The following is a 15,768-nucleotide window of genomic DNA, read 5'->3' on the forward strand; positions in this document are numbered from 1 at the left end:
GTTCATTAATTTGAGTTAATTCATTGATTTATTCACTCTTTGATAGCATCATCCACCTCTCCCACTGGGGGAAATTTATATATGGAGTAAAGTATATTGAAACGGTTTAAAACTATGTGCTTTAAAATTTAAAAACATGAAACGTGGGAGGTAAACAGTTTTTTCACACACATGTAACACTTTCACATCATGCAACTTTAAAGTGATGCGGTTTGTTGGTTTGCTCTCATGGGAGAAATTGCAACACTTGTCTACAGCGCATGCTAATTTTCCTGTGACTGACTGAGTGTATAATTGACTTCCTGTTGTGGTTTTGGAAACAATTGGGGCCAACTGAAATGTGTGTGTGTTTCAAAGAAGCTAGAATTTTAGTAGGTTAAAGGTTACTCGCTTTTGGTATGCATTGTGTTGCACCTGCAGCAACCAATATGTTTCTCTTGCTTTGTACATTGAGGAGGTGTGAAAAAATACCAACGGTTGAAAGCAAAAGGAAAATGCACCCTATGCTTTTTTGCTTATACTTACTACTGAGGGGGCATAGATGTGTGTATCTTTTCTGTAGCCTAGTTTGTTTGTTTTTTTCTTCTATCAAATAAGGTGATGAATAAGTTCCTCCTCTTTATGATGATTATAAAGCGTGAAACTTGTATCAGAACCCTGCCGGAATTGGTGAAGACTAAACCCTCTGTTAATGTGAAGATTTTTATTCTGAGCTTTGTTATTAAAAGATACCTGTATAATTGGTAATTGTAATCACTTGAAAACAAGTCTCAGAGTGAATTATTTTTTCATAAACCTATTATCTGAAACCTGAAAAAAAAAATACATATATATATACAGTGGGTACGGAAAGTATTCAGACCCCCTTAAATTTTTCACTCTTTGTTATATTGCAGCCATTTGCTAAAATCATTTAAGTTAATTTTTTTTCCTCATTAATGTACACACAGCACCCCATATTGACAGAAAAACACAGAATTGTTGACATTTTTGCAGATTTATTAAAAAAGGAAAACTGAAATATCACATGGTCCTAAGTATTCAGACCCTTTGCTGTGACACTCATATATTTAACTCAGGTGCTGTCCATTTCTTCTGATCATCCTTGAGATGGTTCTACACCTTCATTTGAGTCCAGCTGTGTTTGATTATACTGATTGGACTTGATTAGGAAAGCCACACACCTGTCTATATAAGACCTTACAGCTCACAGTGCATGTCAGAGCAAATGAGAATCATGAGGTCAAAGGAACTGCCTGAAGAGCTCAGAGACAGAATTGTGGTAAGGCACAGATCTGGCCAAGGTTACAAAAAAAATTCTGCTGCACTTAAGGTTCCTAAGAGCACAGTGGCCTCCATAATCCTTAAATGATACTTTTTAAGGATCCATTGATGAATAAAAAGATAAAAAATATCAGCATTTATTTAAAATAGAAATCTTTTGTAACAATATACACAACCATTCAAAGGTTTGGGGTCAGTAATTTTTTTCTTTTTTGGATATTTTTTTTATTCATTGATAAAAAATTGATAGTGATGGTAAAGATTTATATTGTTAGAAAAGATTTATATTTTGAATAAATGCTGTTCTTTTTACCCTTTTATTCATCAATGAATCCTGAAATAAGTATCACAGGTTCCAAAAAAATATTAAGCAGCACAACGGTTTTCAACATTGATAATAACTGAGTATCAAATCATCATATCAGAATGATTTCTGAAGGATCATGTGACACTGAAGACTGGAGTAATGATGCTGAAAATTTAGCTTTGCATCACAGAAATATATATATATATATATATATATATATATATATATATATATATATATATACACACACACTATTATTATTATTATTTTTTAATTTTTTTTGCTCCAAGAGCAATTTTGAATCCAGGCGTGGCGGGACCTCTTTTAGGAATTAATAATCATCTTCCCCGGACAATCCGCAGGTAAGAGCGGTTTATTGATTAGCATTTGTTGGGGATGAATTTTTACAAAGTTGGTTATTAATCAGAGGGAGTAATAAATACAACACCGGGCTCCAGACTGCACCTAAAACGGTCGCATTTGCAACTAAAAATATTAATTTGCAAGTGATATTTTTTGCTGAGGTCGCCATTGGCGACCGTACAAATTCACAAGTTATGACTGTAAAATGTGTTTGTTATTTGCGTGTTCTGTGACCAGTAGCCTATCACATCATTTGTTGTGTTTACGTAATTAAATAAGATGCTGCAATATCACACACCAAATCGATGCCTGCTATAACTAGAGCTGATGAAAGTCGACTATGTTGTCGCCTCGCGTCGGTGCAAAACAGCTGCATTTGAACACACCATTCTGCTCCTGCGTGAATAAGTTAACTGCCTATTTCTTCTTCATTCGTCATTCAAAAGGGGAAACCGGCTCTGTAGACACACACAATTGAATATCAATCATGCTGATCGCTTTCATTATTCCACTCCGCTCATGCTCAGATAAATTTAAGGGCATAAAAGTGTTCAGTGCCTTAAATGGTATAACAAGAGTATTAACCCTTTGATGCACAAGCTATGAAAACCCCTTCTAATGCACAACATGGGTCAAAAATGACCCGTATTCATTATGTAATTTCAATCATGGTTGAGTGTTTCTTTGCTGAATCTTTAAAAGAAATGTATTTTATCATTCATTTATTCCAGGTATTCCTTAAATGTCTTGTTTTTGATTGTCACAAATCATAGCTTTTGTATTTCTACATCAATTTTACACACATGGGTCAAAAATGACCCACATAGAAACCTTTGTAAATTTTCCCAAGTAGGAACATATTTACTGCAGACAACTATTCATCCGCCACACATTTCATGTCTCAACATGGCTGCTTTTGTATATTTGATGGATGAAAGTCATATTATATTTCATATAATAGGCTATATATTATATTTCATAATTTTTGTTTTTTTGTCATAAACCAATGCTACTGGTCACCTTTTACATCTATCAGTGTTCCTGAAATGTAACAGTTTTGAACAAGGTTGCTGTCCAACAGTGAAAATATATAATAAGTGTATCCATCAAGGGTTTGATGTGTATATTCTTGTGCTTTTGATGTGCTTTTGATGTGTATATTCTTGTGCTTCTTTCTCAACCCTGGTCCTGGAGGACCCCCAACACTGCACATTTTGAAAGTCTCCTCTGTCTGACACACTCATTTCAGGTAGTGGAGTTTCTTCTAATGAGCTGATGAGTTGAATCAGGTGTGTTTAATTAGGGAGAAAGACAAAACCTGCAGTGTTGGGGATCCTTCAGGACCAGGGTTGAGAAACACTGAGAGTGTTAGCGGCTGGTCCTCAACAAAACTGAGGTGGATAATGACATCACTGTAAAAAAAGCTTAAAGTATACTTTGCGCACAGTCAAACGCAATTTAAATGTGTATGTGCAGGTTGCACATACAGTTACAGAAATCAGGCGGAAATTATAAAAAGTTACAAAAGTCTGTATGCTGACCCTCACGTACACATAAAAAGTGAAGTATACTTTGGCCTTTAGAAAGGTAATGACACCAAAAAAAAATTCAATCAAAAAGAAAGGAAAATTTCAAATAAGGATTTGTTTATTGAGTAATACCTGGAATAATGAATGATGAAATTAATTTATTGTAATATATGAGATATAGAAAGTAATACTGTAACTAATTCAGGTCACTTTAGAGCCATGTTGTATATGTCCAAAACTGTTACTTTTCAGGAACGCTGACAGACTTAAAGGGTGACCAATTGCATTGATTTATGACAAAAAAAATTAAAATTATGAAGTATATAGCCTAATATATTAAATATAATAAGTCTTACATCCATCAAATATACAAAAGTAGTCTTGTTAAGATGTGAAATGTGTAGCAGATGAACAGTTGTCTGCAGTAAATATGTTCCTACTTGCAAAAATGTGCAAATATTAAATATTTCATTTTTGACCCATGTGTGTAAAATTGATGTTGGAACTGTGTTTGTTTATGAAGTAAGAAAGAAAAAATAAACATAATTATTTGTAGAAAATCAAAAACAAGATATTAAATGAATACCTGGAATAAATAAATGACAAAATACATTTCTTTCAAAGATTCAGCAAAGAAACACTCAGTCATGATTGAAATAACATAGGAAATGAATACGGGTCATTTTTGACCCATGTGTGTAAAATTGATGTAGACAAACAAAAACTGTGTTTGTTTGTAAAGTAAAAAAGAAAAAATGAACAAAATTATTTTTTACAATCAAAAACAAGATATTTAAGGAATACCTGGAATAAATGAATGATAAAATACATTTCTTTTAAAGATTCAGCAAAGAAACACTCAACCATGATTGAAATTACATAGGAAATGAATACGGGTCATTTTTGACCCATGTTGCGCATTAGAAGGGTAGTGATACAAAAATGATTTTTATTAAAAAAGTAAGAAATAAAAAATAAAAATGAGGATTTGTGATGATCAAAAACAAGTTAATTGAGGAATACCTGGAATACTGAATGATGAAATTAATTTCTTGCAAAGATATAGAAAATACAAACTCAGTCGGGTCATTTTTGACTCATGTTGTGCATCAAAGGGTTAATGATCATTTTAGGCATCTTATATTTGTGGATGGAAAAACAAATCGCGATACTCCCTAATGTGATTATTAACTTTAAAACATGCAGCGCTCACATTTATTTAATTAAATTAAAGTCAAAATTTGGTGCTGACGCGTGTTCTTCAGCAGCTCGCAATCAATGATTAGCGCACATTTGTCAACCGATTGCTTATAAACTAATGCTAACTTAATTTTTATGACAAAGTTTTACTTATTTATATTATAATGTGTTGTAAACTGTTGTAGCTTCAGGAAAGACTATGAGAACATTATTTGACACATATTATTCAATATAAAGATTTTACTAGCATCAGGGATATTATAGTTTAACTATAATATTATATATAGTTTAACTAAAACCGTTAAAAAAAATAATTGCTTGAAATAAATGTTAATACTGAAATAAAAATTGATACAAACTAAACAGACATCTTTAAAAACTAAAAACAAAAAATATTAAAACCTAACGAAAAATGAAAGCAGAAAATATAAAAATCGAATCGGATTTAAAATATGAACAAAAAAAATATAATAGTATTAAGTAAAAATAGTGACATTAATTTCCCAGAAAAGTCATAAGATGTTGAAACTGTAAAGGGGAGATATATAAACAAAACAGGATGACTAAAAGTAGCCTATGTGATTTAAAAAAATAAATATTTGGCGAAAATATTTTTTCCCCCTGAGCCAATAGCTACTTGATTAATTTTTTTGTCTGGAGCCCTGCAACGCTACAGTAAGCTGTAGTGTAATGTAGAAGTACAGTATTGGGTAAAGTAATTTGTTTATATTATATAGTTGTTATATTACCACAGCACCTATAGAATTACCACAACAAATTCATTCAAGTACTTTAGTATGGTTCAAAAACACTGTATTATATATAAATTACTGTAGTATTTTTACATGTTCACAGAGGACAGGTTACATCACCTATAGCTTCAGTGTAAAAACCTTTACGTTTTTACATAATTTGGGTAAAGATTAGAAAAGTCAAGTCATGACGGAGATCCCATATGTACCTTAATTTCCAGTGTCATCCATCTCATGGACGTCAGTTTTTGGACGTCAAGAGTGTGTCACGCTCATATAAACACACAGAACAACATCATATAACAACATGACACAATATTAAATAAAGGCTGATAAATTAACTTACCGTCAAACTCACTGATGTGATCAACACCGAGGCTTCAAAACTCGTAAAATGAAACAGAAACATCTAACAGTGAAGCACTGTACCGGAGCTTTAAATAGTTTTGCCATAACCACGTGATCTCTGACGTCTGAAGTTTTGTTTGTTTGAAGAGCTATTCAAAGGGTAAGAACGGCTGTTTACAGATGTTTCAGTCAGTGTGCACATCCATGTATGGTTACCTGGTAACACACTTGACTCGTGCGTCTTTGTTAGAGCATGCATGCCCAGTGCTTTCTGTCGGCACGCATTGTGAGTGTTTCCCGCTGAGTAAATCTCCACTCTCGTTTGTCTCTTCTCAAGGGAAGCAGGACAGGTTTTTTTGTTATGAGAGTGTTAAACTGATTTAAGATGCATTCTTTATATCAGTAAGAAATGCTCTATTTACGTTTGGATGAGCGATGTGTAGGTTTGTGTGCAAGCCTTATGTCACGAACGGCGCAAGCCGCGACAAATAAAAGGAGGACTAGTAGGTTGGTAAGGGTGAACCAAGAGTGTTTATTAACATAGAAAAATATAAGAAACAGAAAATTACTTACAAAAAGAACCCCAATTTCTGTCTAACACATGATGTTTAAAATATCAGACAGAACCAAATACAAAGTAGTAACCAAGGCAAAATAAATAAACTGAACAAAAACCACCCAAGCTAAACGGCAGCAAACGCACAACACTCCGAAGATACAAGCGCTCACTACACACTCGCACGCTTCCTTTTTATAAAGGACAAAACAGGTGCTAATAATTCTCAATTAGTCCAAGCAGACAACAGGCTTGTTCGACTTGATGCAGCGCCGCAAAGACCGATCGGCGGCTGACTTGAAGCAGTGCATGCCGGTAAGAAATGTTGTCCGACTTGAGACAGCGCTGATGTCATGTGACTGTGACGTATGGCTTTAAAGTACCGCGAGAGCGATTCGAGATCAGCCGCCTGAGTTAGCCAGCGCAGTAGGTGTGTTCGAGCTCATGCAGCGCCGCAAAGGCCGATCGGCGGCTGACTTGAAGCAGTGCATGCCGGTAAGAAATTTTGTCCGACTTGAGACAGCGCCGACACCATGTGACTGTGACGTATGGCTTCAAAGTACCACGAGAGCGATTCGAGATCAGCCGCCTGAGGCAGCCAGCGCAGTTTCTCAAGAGGAGCTGCACGAGCTGTGATGACGACACAGCTGTTTCACGATTGGCCGGATTCACCGCATGACAACGATCACGTGTGTTTCGTGTTTATTGTCACGCCTTCAGTTCCACGAATGCTTACAAATCTGTACTTTTATAACAGTTAAAGCTCTTTTCATGAAGTCACGATGTTATTGTGTCATGTTTATCAAAATAAAACTGATAAGAAACGTAGACCCCACAACATTGGTATTTAAATAATATATGCTTATATTGAACTTTATTCTTGTAAAAACAGATGCTGTAAGTGTAAGCCTCTTCAGTTCCACTCATGCTCATACACGCACTTTCAAAACAGTAGCCTACAATTCATATTTCATGTCGTTTTCATCTTTTTTTTTTTTACATTATTATTATTTGATTCATTTGTTTATAAAGGTTTTGTGTATAGGTTTATTTTGGACTTTCATACAAACTTTTACAGTATTAAGCATAAGTTTACAGCAAACGCCACACGATCAGCCATGACTGACGTAAATGCAGCAAACTACGTGAACCACAGCGTGTCCGACTTCACGTCTCCGTTTTCAGCTCCTCCCCGCCTGCACGCGGCTAATCTCGCCGATCGGTTACATCCAGCCGCAGCCGATGTCGAACACACCTACCTATGGAAGGCCAAAAGGGCCAAAACGTGTGAAACCGACGTCTTAACACGTAATTACGTGTTAAGACGTCGGTTTCTATGGAAGGCCAAAAGGGCCAAAACGTGTGAAACCGACGTCTTAACACGTAATTACGTGTTAACGCGCAAATGACGTGTTAACGCGTAATTACGTGTTAACGCGCAAATGACGTGTTAACGCGTAATTACGTGTTAACACGTCATTTGCGAAATAAAAAACGTGGGACTTTACCACCACCTGGTGGTGTGGTGTACTTGCACAAGCAGATTAGGATTGCAAATGGCAGGATTTTGTCTAAAATAAATCTTTAAAAATGAACAGTGAGCATAAATAGGCTACAACTATGGCTACACATAATAATTATAGCATACATTTTTTATTTGTATTTATTTTAATCCTAACACATGTCTTCAAATGAATGAATGTTGTTGCTCTCAAAACAATTAACACAGCACAGTAAACACTCTTATGTTGATGAAATTTCATTATTCACTGCACTGCAGTTTATTCTAGTAATACGTTTATTAAAAACTAAATTATATCATCATAACTACAGGTGTGTTCACTATTGATTTTATAACATATTCATCTATAGACATACACTAATGAAAGTACATGCTTATTATTGTTTTTTAATGAGTGGTTTTGTTATAATCTTTTCCCACTTCCCCCAAAAATTACATAGCCTACACAAACATCCAGCAAATGTTGTACAGTACTGCAATCACTAATGTTTACTCACGAATTTAAATCTGCCTAGAGAATTTCATCTACATCATAGAACATTCTTATGCATTATGGAGGGAAAAATCATTATGAATGTTGAATCCATGGTTCTTCTCAACATCTGCAGGCCTCCTTCATTGTTGTTGTTTTTTTTTTACTCTTTTTTTGTAGTAAACTATATTCATGTTTCTGGTAAAGGTTTGCTCTTGTTTACCTGATTTTTAATACTGCTTTCATGTGCTGGTGTGTGTGTATACAAGAAAAGAATTGGTTCTTATAGATCTGTTAGTTTTGTGACAGTTTTACTGTTTGAATTTGTAATAAACACATACAACGTGTGGTGTGTAGATAAATAAAATGTATTACAAATGTATTTACAAATGTAAAACAAAATTATTTACAATAATATAACAAATAGAAGACGGAATAAGCATGTATGTATAGGAAACAACTCAAGAATGTATTCCAACGATATTCTCCATAGTCTGTTCCTGTGTGTATCTCTATAGTCAGCCAGTGTGCTTCAGCCATCCGTCTGTCCAGCAATTCACGATTCCCTCATCTGTAAGAAATTACATTTCAGTAATTATCTCCTTTCATCGAAAGTACCATTTAATTGTCAACTCTGATTTCTGTCATTACGCCCAGTGCTGTCAACAAAACATAATGTTCACCTAATTCCAAATTTATCTATTCGGTTTCCTGCAAAAGTGGCTCTTCCGTGTGTGTGCGTCACCCTTTCGTCAATGTTGTTGACTTTTGATGATTGATGAGGTAAGCTCAGTGTAGTGCTTGGGTCACTATATCATGAATAATTTAAATAAATAAAGGTGTTGTGTCACGTTGACATTGCCTGTCGTAACTGTTTGTAATCCTTCTCATGACTAATTAATATGGTGATACGCACGATTCAGATCGTTTTATTATAATGAGATTGTGAACTAGCACTTACGTAATGGTTACGATGTGCTCAAGTCTGGCGCAACTTCCTTTTAACCAAAAACTTTTGGCGGCGAGGAAGAAAGTAGTAGTAGTAGTATCATCAGCAGCAGGACATGGCGCGGAGAGAGTTTCTTACAGACTGCAATAGGGCATTTCGGGAGTGTACTCGATTGGCTCAAACAGACGATCGGGATGCTATAGCAATAATAATTACAAGGTAAGTGATCTTGTTTTGTGGCACTGGACGCCCATTATTTCCCCCAGGGGCGGACAAGGCTATCGGCAGTACCGGGAGTTTTCCCTGTGGGCCGGCCCTTTGCAATGTAAATGTATGAATGAATTGTAGTAAATAGTCCATAGGCCCATCTTTCCGTCAGCACAGACGAATTGTTCGCGCGGGCGCGGCCCACAAAGACTCTAATCAGTGTGCTCAGTCTGTCTAAAAGCGCTTATCAATGTCAAAATGTTTGAGATAACCAATCAAATCAAAGGAGGCGGGATTTACTGTCCACGGAAACCGAACAGCGCTGCACTATTTAATGCTTGTAGAATGCGAGCCGAGATAACATAAGCAGCTGAACAAAACAATATAGCCTACAGCAATGTTTGCCAACTGTTTACGATAAATAATAATAATAAACTGTTAAACGACGGGGATTCATTTCGAGGACGCACTTCTGACCTTTTCGGATTGTTATTCTTCACACATTGGATAAAGAAACATTAACGTAACCTATAGTGTTCAGCATGTCAGATAAAAGTGAATGTGTGTCTGTTGTCAGGATTTCTTCAGTAATTTCACAATCATAAAACTCGAAATATTCTCAAACTTAAACTGCATGGCAAAACCAGCAGCTTTCATATAACCTATGTCCCGTAAAGTGTAAAACATATAATTTTCTAATAGTTCACACGCATTATTTTACAGACTGGCGATCAAAAGTTTGAAATAAGACTTCTTTAATGTTTTTGAGGCGGAGAAGTAGGAGGAGGAAGATAAGTATTCTCTTGAGAAGGAATGCAATGAAGCATTTTGCCTTTAACAAATACCCAAACGCCCCTTTCTCCTAGCATTTTTGTGCGCACAATGTCCATCTGTCGTGCTCGCTTGCTCTCAATAGGCTACTGAGAATCATAAGTTAGGAAAGTCTGTCCTTCTCGGGCAGGTTTTTATTAGTTTCGGTTTAGGAAAAAGGGCTCCACTTAATATTAAGTGGCCTTAATACTATGTACTTACATCAAAAAGTAAGTACAATGTACTTATTGGGTTCATATTGAATTGCAAATCACTTTTGCTGCTATTGAGGTGGGATGTGGGTAAGGTTAGGTACAGGTTTGGTGGTATGGGTTTAAGGGTAGGGGTAAGGTGTAAGGGATGGGTCAACAGTGTTGGTTGGGTTGGTTAAAAAAAGCTTTAGATCACTCCACAAGCACGCAGCTTATAGTTGCATGAGTTCCACTTGGACGTAAAAAGCAAAATTGTCTTGCTATTGGATCCAAACCTTTGAAACGTTGTTTGAGCTGGACCTACTCTGAACCTGTTTAGTCATAGGAGAGTCACGTCATAAAAAAGCTTTAGTTATTTATTTGTTAGTTATTTGCGGCTTCCCATTTCATTTAGCGATATAAAGTTTGGAGTTTTGTTTTTGAATTTCATCTCTATTTATTTGCTGCTAGCCAACGCATTTATCAGATCCAAAAGCATTGTTGAGAGGAGTTATGGAAAAGCACAGACGAATGATATCACCAATCGTTGTCGTTATCATGATAGAAACTCGAGGTAAGTCATTTTTTAAAGTTAAAGTAATCCAAAAAAGTATTGCTTTTCAGGTGGAGACATGACAAGTTCACACTTGTCATGTTTGGTTCGATTAAAACGAACCCTGGTGCGATTGCTCGGTTAGTGCGGTTCATTTGAACATATGTGAACGCTGCCATCCGAACCCTGGTGCGCACCAAACAAGCGGACCGAGACCGCTGAAAAGATGGGTCTCGGTCCGCTTCCAAACGAACTCTGGTGCGGTTCAAATGATATATGAACGCAACACGGACCAAAGACATGTAACCGAACTAAAAACAGGAAGACGAGACCCTAAAAAGGACAGAATCCTCACGCATGTCGGTTTTTCTCGTCATAGTTGCGAGTTTGCCCATCACAGGCATCAGACGCACGTCTCCACGCAGCAGATCATTTGTGTGTGTGACGGATGGATTCCCGCCGCTGATTTGACTACTTTACATGTTTTATAAGCTCTTCACGAGTTCCCAGCTGGCCAAAATACCATCACATGCAGGCTACGCACCGCTACGCATACACAACGAGTGCATTTACCTCAGAAAACAGCATTGTTTTGGATGTTAGGTAAGTTCCGTCTCAAAATAGGCAATACGTCATAAAATCTGACCAATCACGTTGTGAATGTATCCCTATGCCTTATGGTTCGGTATCTTTTGGTTCGGTGATAAAATTGCCAATCTGAACGCTAACCGGACCAGGACTAAATGTTTTTTTTTCTTCTTTGGTCCGGACCAAACGAACCGAACTACAAGTGTGAACGCACCCTGAGAGTCCACAACAGCAGTGTTGTATTGATTTAGCCCAATCGTTACATGACCTGGTTATACAATTAAAATCTTTTTCCGTTTAGATCATGTTTGCAAAAAGCTGATCAAGAACATAAGGAGGTTGAGTAAATAATAAGATAATTCTCATTGTGTAATGATAATAATAACAATTTTTATTTTGTAGTCAGAAAAACTTTTCAAACCGGCTAACTGATAAACTATTATTTTCAAACAAATGAATAAGTCTTCAATTTGTTACATAGGAGTTCAAAGCGGTTTGTATCGTTAATACTTCTCCTTTCACATTTAGCAGGGAGTGGAGCAGCGTTTTCACAAGCAAAATTCTGCTGCTGACCCAGAGGATGGAGTGGAAGTACCAGATATCCATCAGAGAAGAATTTATTTCGTTCAGACATATCACCTTTGAATGACTGGGATCTTGATCTTCAGACACCTAATATTATGCAAATATTTTACTTTCTTTAGCGCTCTAGATTAAAACAAACACAGCTCAGAAATAAATAAGATGTTGTACTTTACTCCTATTACTCGATGCTGATCTTGGATAAACAAGAATTAAGATAACCCATCTCTGAGTCCATGTAATGCAAATGAATATGTATTTTAAAAAGGTTACACTTTAAAAACCACACACAGTGACTGTGACAGTTATCTATACAACCCCAGTGAAGTAAAACAATAGGTAACTATTTACCATCGCTTCTGACTAACTGCATGCTACAATCTACTTGAATATGGACTCACAGAGATTGATTATTTTCTTAAAAAGCAGTGTTTATATGAAGAAAGTAATATAGTACATCTTGGATGGCATGAAAGACTATTAACAAAGAACGAGACCCTAAAAAGGACAGAATCCTCACGCATGTCGGTTTTTCTCGTCATAGTTGCGAGTTTGCCCATCACAGGCATCAGACGCGCATCTCCACGCAGCAGATCATTTGTGTGTGTGACGGATGGATTCCCGCCGCTGATTTGACTACTTTACACGTTTTATAAGCTCTTCACGAGTTCCCAGCTGGCCAAAATACCATCACATGCAGGCTACGCACCGCTACGCATACACAACGAGTGCATTTACCTCAGAAAACAGCATTGTTTTGGATGTTAGGTAAGTTCCGTCTCAAAATAGGCAATACGTCATAAAATCTGACCAATCACGTTGTGAATGTATCCCTATGCCTTATGGTTCGGTATCTTTTGGTTCGGTGATAAAATTGCCAATCTGAACGCTAACCGGACCAGGACTAAATGTTTTTTTTTCTTCTTTGGTCCGGACCAAACGAACCGAACTACAAGTGTGAACGCACCCTGAGAGTCCACAACAGCAGTGTTGTATTGATTTAGCCCAATCGTTACATGACCTGGTTATACAATTAAAATCTTTTTCCGTTTAGATCATGTTTGCAAAAAGCTGATCAAGAACATAAGGAGGTTGAGTAAATAATAAGATAATTCTCATTGTGTAATGATAATAATAACAATTTTTATTTTGTAGTCAGAAAAACTTTTCAAACCGGCTAACTGATAAACTATTATTTTCAAACAAATGAATAAGTCTTCAATTTGTTACATAGGAGTTCAAAGCGGTTTGTATCGTTAATACTTCTCCTTTCACATTTAGCAGGGAGTGGAGCAGCGTTTTCACAAGCAAAATTCTGCTGCTGACCCAGAGGATGGAGTGGAAGTACCAGATATCCATCAGAGAAGAATTTATTTCGTTCAGACATATCACCTTTGAATGACTGGGATCTTGATCTTCAGACACCTAATATTATGCAAATATTTTACTTTCTTTAGCGCTCTAGATTAAAACAAACACAGCTCAGAAATAAATAAGATGTTGTACTTTACTCCTATTACTCGATGCTGATCTTGGATAAACAAGAATTAAGATAACCCATCTCTGAGTCCATGTAATGCAAATGAATATGTATTTTAAAAAGGTTACACTTTAAAAACCACACACAGTGACTGTGACAGTTATCTATACAACCCCAGTGAAGTAAAACAATAGGTAACTATTTACCATCGCTTCTGACTAACTGCATGCTACAATCTACTTGAATATGGACTCACAGAGATTGATTATTTTCTTAAAAAGCAGTGTTTATATGAAGAAAGTAATATAGTACATCTTGGATGGCATGAAAGACTATTAACAAAGACATATATTGCACTCCCCTACCACATATTGTACCCACTGTCACTGTTTTATTTTTACTGTGACAGTAACTGTTTAAATGATCTCTGCATCATTAAAATAAAACATTTTACACATATTTTGTATATCATGTACATTTTGTTTAGTAATACATGAATATTATGAGAAAAAAAAAAGTGATGCATAGCCAAGTATGGTGTCCCATACTTTGAATTTGTGCTCTGCATTTATCCCATCCAAGTGCACACACAGCAGTGGGCAGCCAATTTTTGCTGCGGCACCCAGAGAGCAGTTGGGGGTTTGGTGCCTTGCTCAAAGGTCTCACCTCAGTTGTGGTATTGAGGGTGGAAGAGAGGGCTATATATTCACTCCCCCCACCGACAATTCCTGCCATATTGAGACTCGAACCCACAACCTTTGGGTTACAAGTCTGACTCTCTTAACCACTATGCAGTTAGTGTTTTGAAAAATAAAAAAAGTGATAGTTCACCCAAAAATGAAAATTTTGTCATCATTTACTCACCCTCAAGTAGTTCCAAACCTATATGAATTTGTTCTGCTGTACACAAAGGAAGATATTCAGAAGAATCTCAGTAACCAAACTGACATCACCCCCCATTGACTACAACAACAGGAAAAATAAATACTATAGTAGTCAATGGGGGGTGATGTCAGTTTGGTTACTGAGATTCTTCTGAATATCTTCCTTTGTGTACAGCAGAACAAATTCATACAGGTTTGGAACTACTTGAGGGTGAGTAAATGATGACAAAATTTTCATTTTTGGGTTTTTTCCCTTTAAATGATGCATACCAATCACACCAAAAACACAAATGAAAGCACAATTACCCTTTATCCTCTGCATTAATGCCATTTCCAATCAAATTATACAGGATAAAGTGCTCCTGACATTAATTTTGAAATACAATGACATATTTCATTTTCAACATTTCACGAATTAAAGGCTAAACAAGCCCTTATAACTGTTCGTTCCATTTTAAACTGAAAAGTGTAAACTCACATAAGAAGATTTGAAGATAAAGAGTGGTGCAGAGATGACTTCAAATCCCCTCCTCCTTGGAGTTTTATTGTAAGGTTTTTCAAATTATGAGTAGAAAAAAGCCTGTGGTAATCAAACATAAGTTGACAATACTTTGAAAATCAATTTTTGGAAATGTATGTTTTAAATAAGTAACTAGATAAGAACATATGGGGTGTGAGTGTGTGTAGTTTGCATTGTAGAACAAAATGCAGAACAAAAAGTATTGTCAAGTTATGTTTACCACAGGCTTTATTTTACTCAAATTGAGAAAACCCATTTAAACACCCAGCGGCAAATTAGTCTGACATCATACCTTTACCACTCTACTGTCTAGAACTTTGGCAAGTAACACCCAGGACAGAAGGTCAGTTTAGCAATTTATATTTAAATGTACTGAATTTCCATGAAATGTCTCGATTAAAAATAATACTGCAGCCAATTAGAGTGATTGTTCACAAAATCTTTTTTCTGCCTCATTTTAATTTATAATTTCTGAAAAATCACTCTGATTGGCTGTAGTAATATTTGTAAATATATAGATATATTTCATAGAAACTCAGTGCATTTAAAATTCCATAAATGTTAACAGTGGATTTATACTGTAACACTATAATTTTTGTTCTGACTTGTTTCTCTCTCATCTTAAAGTCAAAAATGAACCAGGTGTTTATATATATATATATATATATATA

The 15,768-nt window shown here is 36.0% G+C and overlaps 1 protein-coding gene and 2 long non-coding RNA genes across 7 annotated transcripts in view; 2 read left to right on the forward strand and 1 right to left on the reverse strand.

Annotated features, from left to right (window-relative positions):
- LOC125263248 (NACHT, LRR and PYD domains-containing protein 12-like) overlaps positions 1 to 5,891 on the reverse strand; it is a 48,818-nt gene extending 42,927 nt beyond the window's left edge. For 2 of the 5 annotated variants that reach the window (XR_007183725.1, XR_007183726.1), the window contains exon 1: positions 5,782 to 5,889. The gene's annotated coding sequence lies outside the window, so the exon portion shown is untranslated. Of the gene's footprint in view, positions 1 to 5,781 lie in introns of all 5 variants that reach the window. The other 3 variants (XM_048182234.1, XM_048182233.1, XM_048182235.1) reach the window with 2 other exon arrangements.
- A 3,401-nt stretch (positions 5,892 to 9,292) lies between these two features.
- Positions 9,293 to 12,694, forward strand: LOC125263249. Its single transcript, XR_007183727.1, has 3 exons — positions 9,293 to 10,529; positions 10,962 to 11,064; positions 12,160 to 12,694. It is a non-coding gene; the product is annotated as an uncharacterized LOC125263249 (long non-coding RNA).
- Positions 12,695 to 12,804: 110 nt separating this feature from the next.
- LOC125263250 lies at positions 12,805 to 14,152 on the forward strand. Its single transcript, XR_007183728.1, has 2 exons — positions 12,805 to 13,304; positions 13,495 to 14,152. It is a non-coding gene; the product is annotated as an uncharacterized LOC125263250 (long non-coding RNA).
- The last annotated feature ends 1,616 nt before the right edge of the window (positions 14,153 to 15,768 follow it).

Source organism: Megalobrama amblycephala, linkage group LG2 (genome assembly GCF_018812025.1).
Source record: "Megalobrama amblycephala isolate DHTTF-2021 linkage group LG2, ASM1881202v1, whole genome shotgun sequence".
Lineage (NCBI taxonomy): Eukaryota > Metazoa > Chordata > Actinopteri > Cypriniformes > Xenocyprididae > Megalobrama > Megalobrama amblycephala.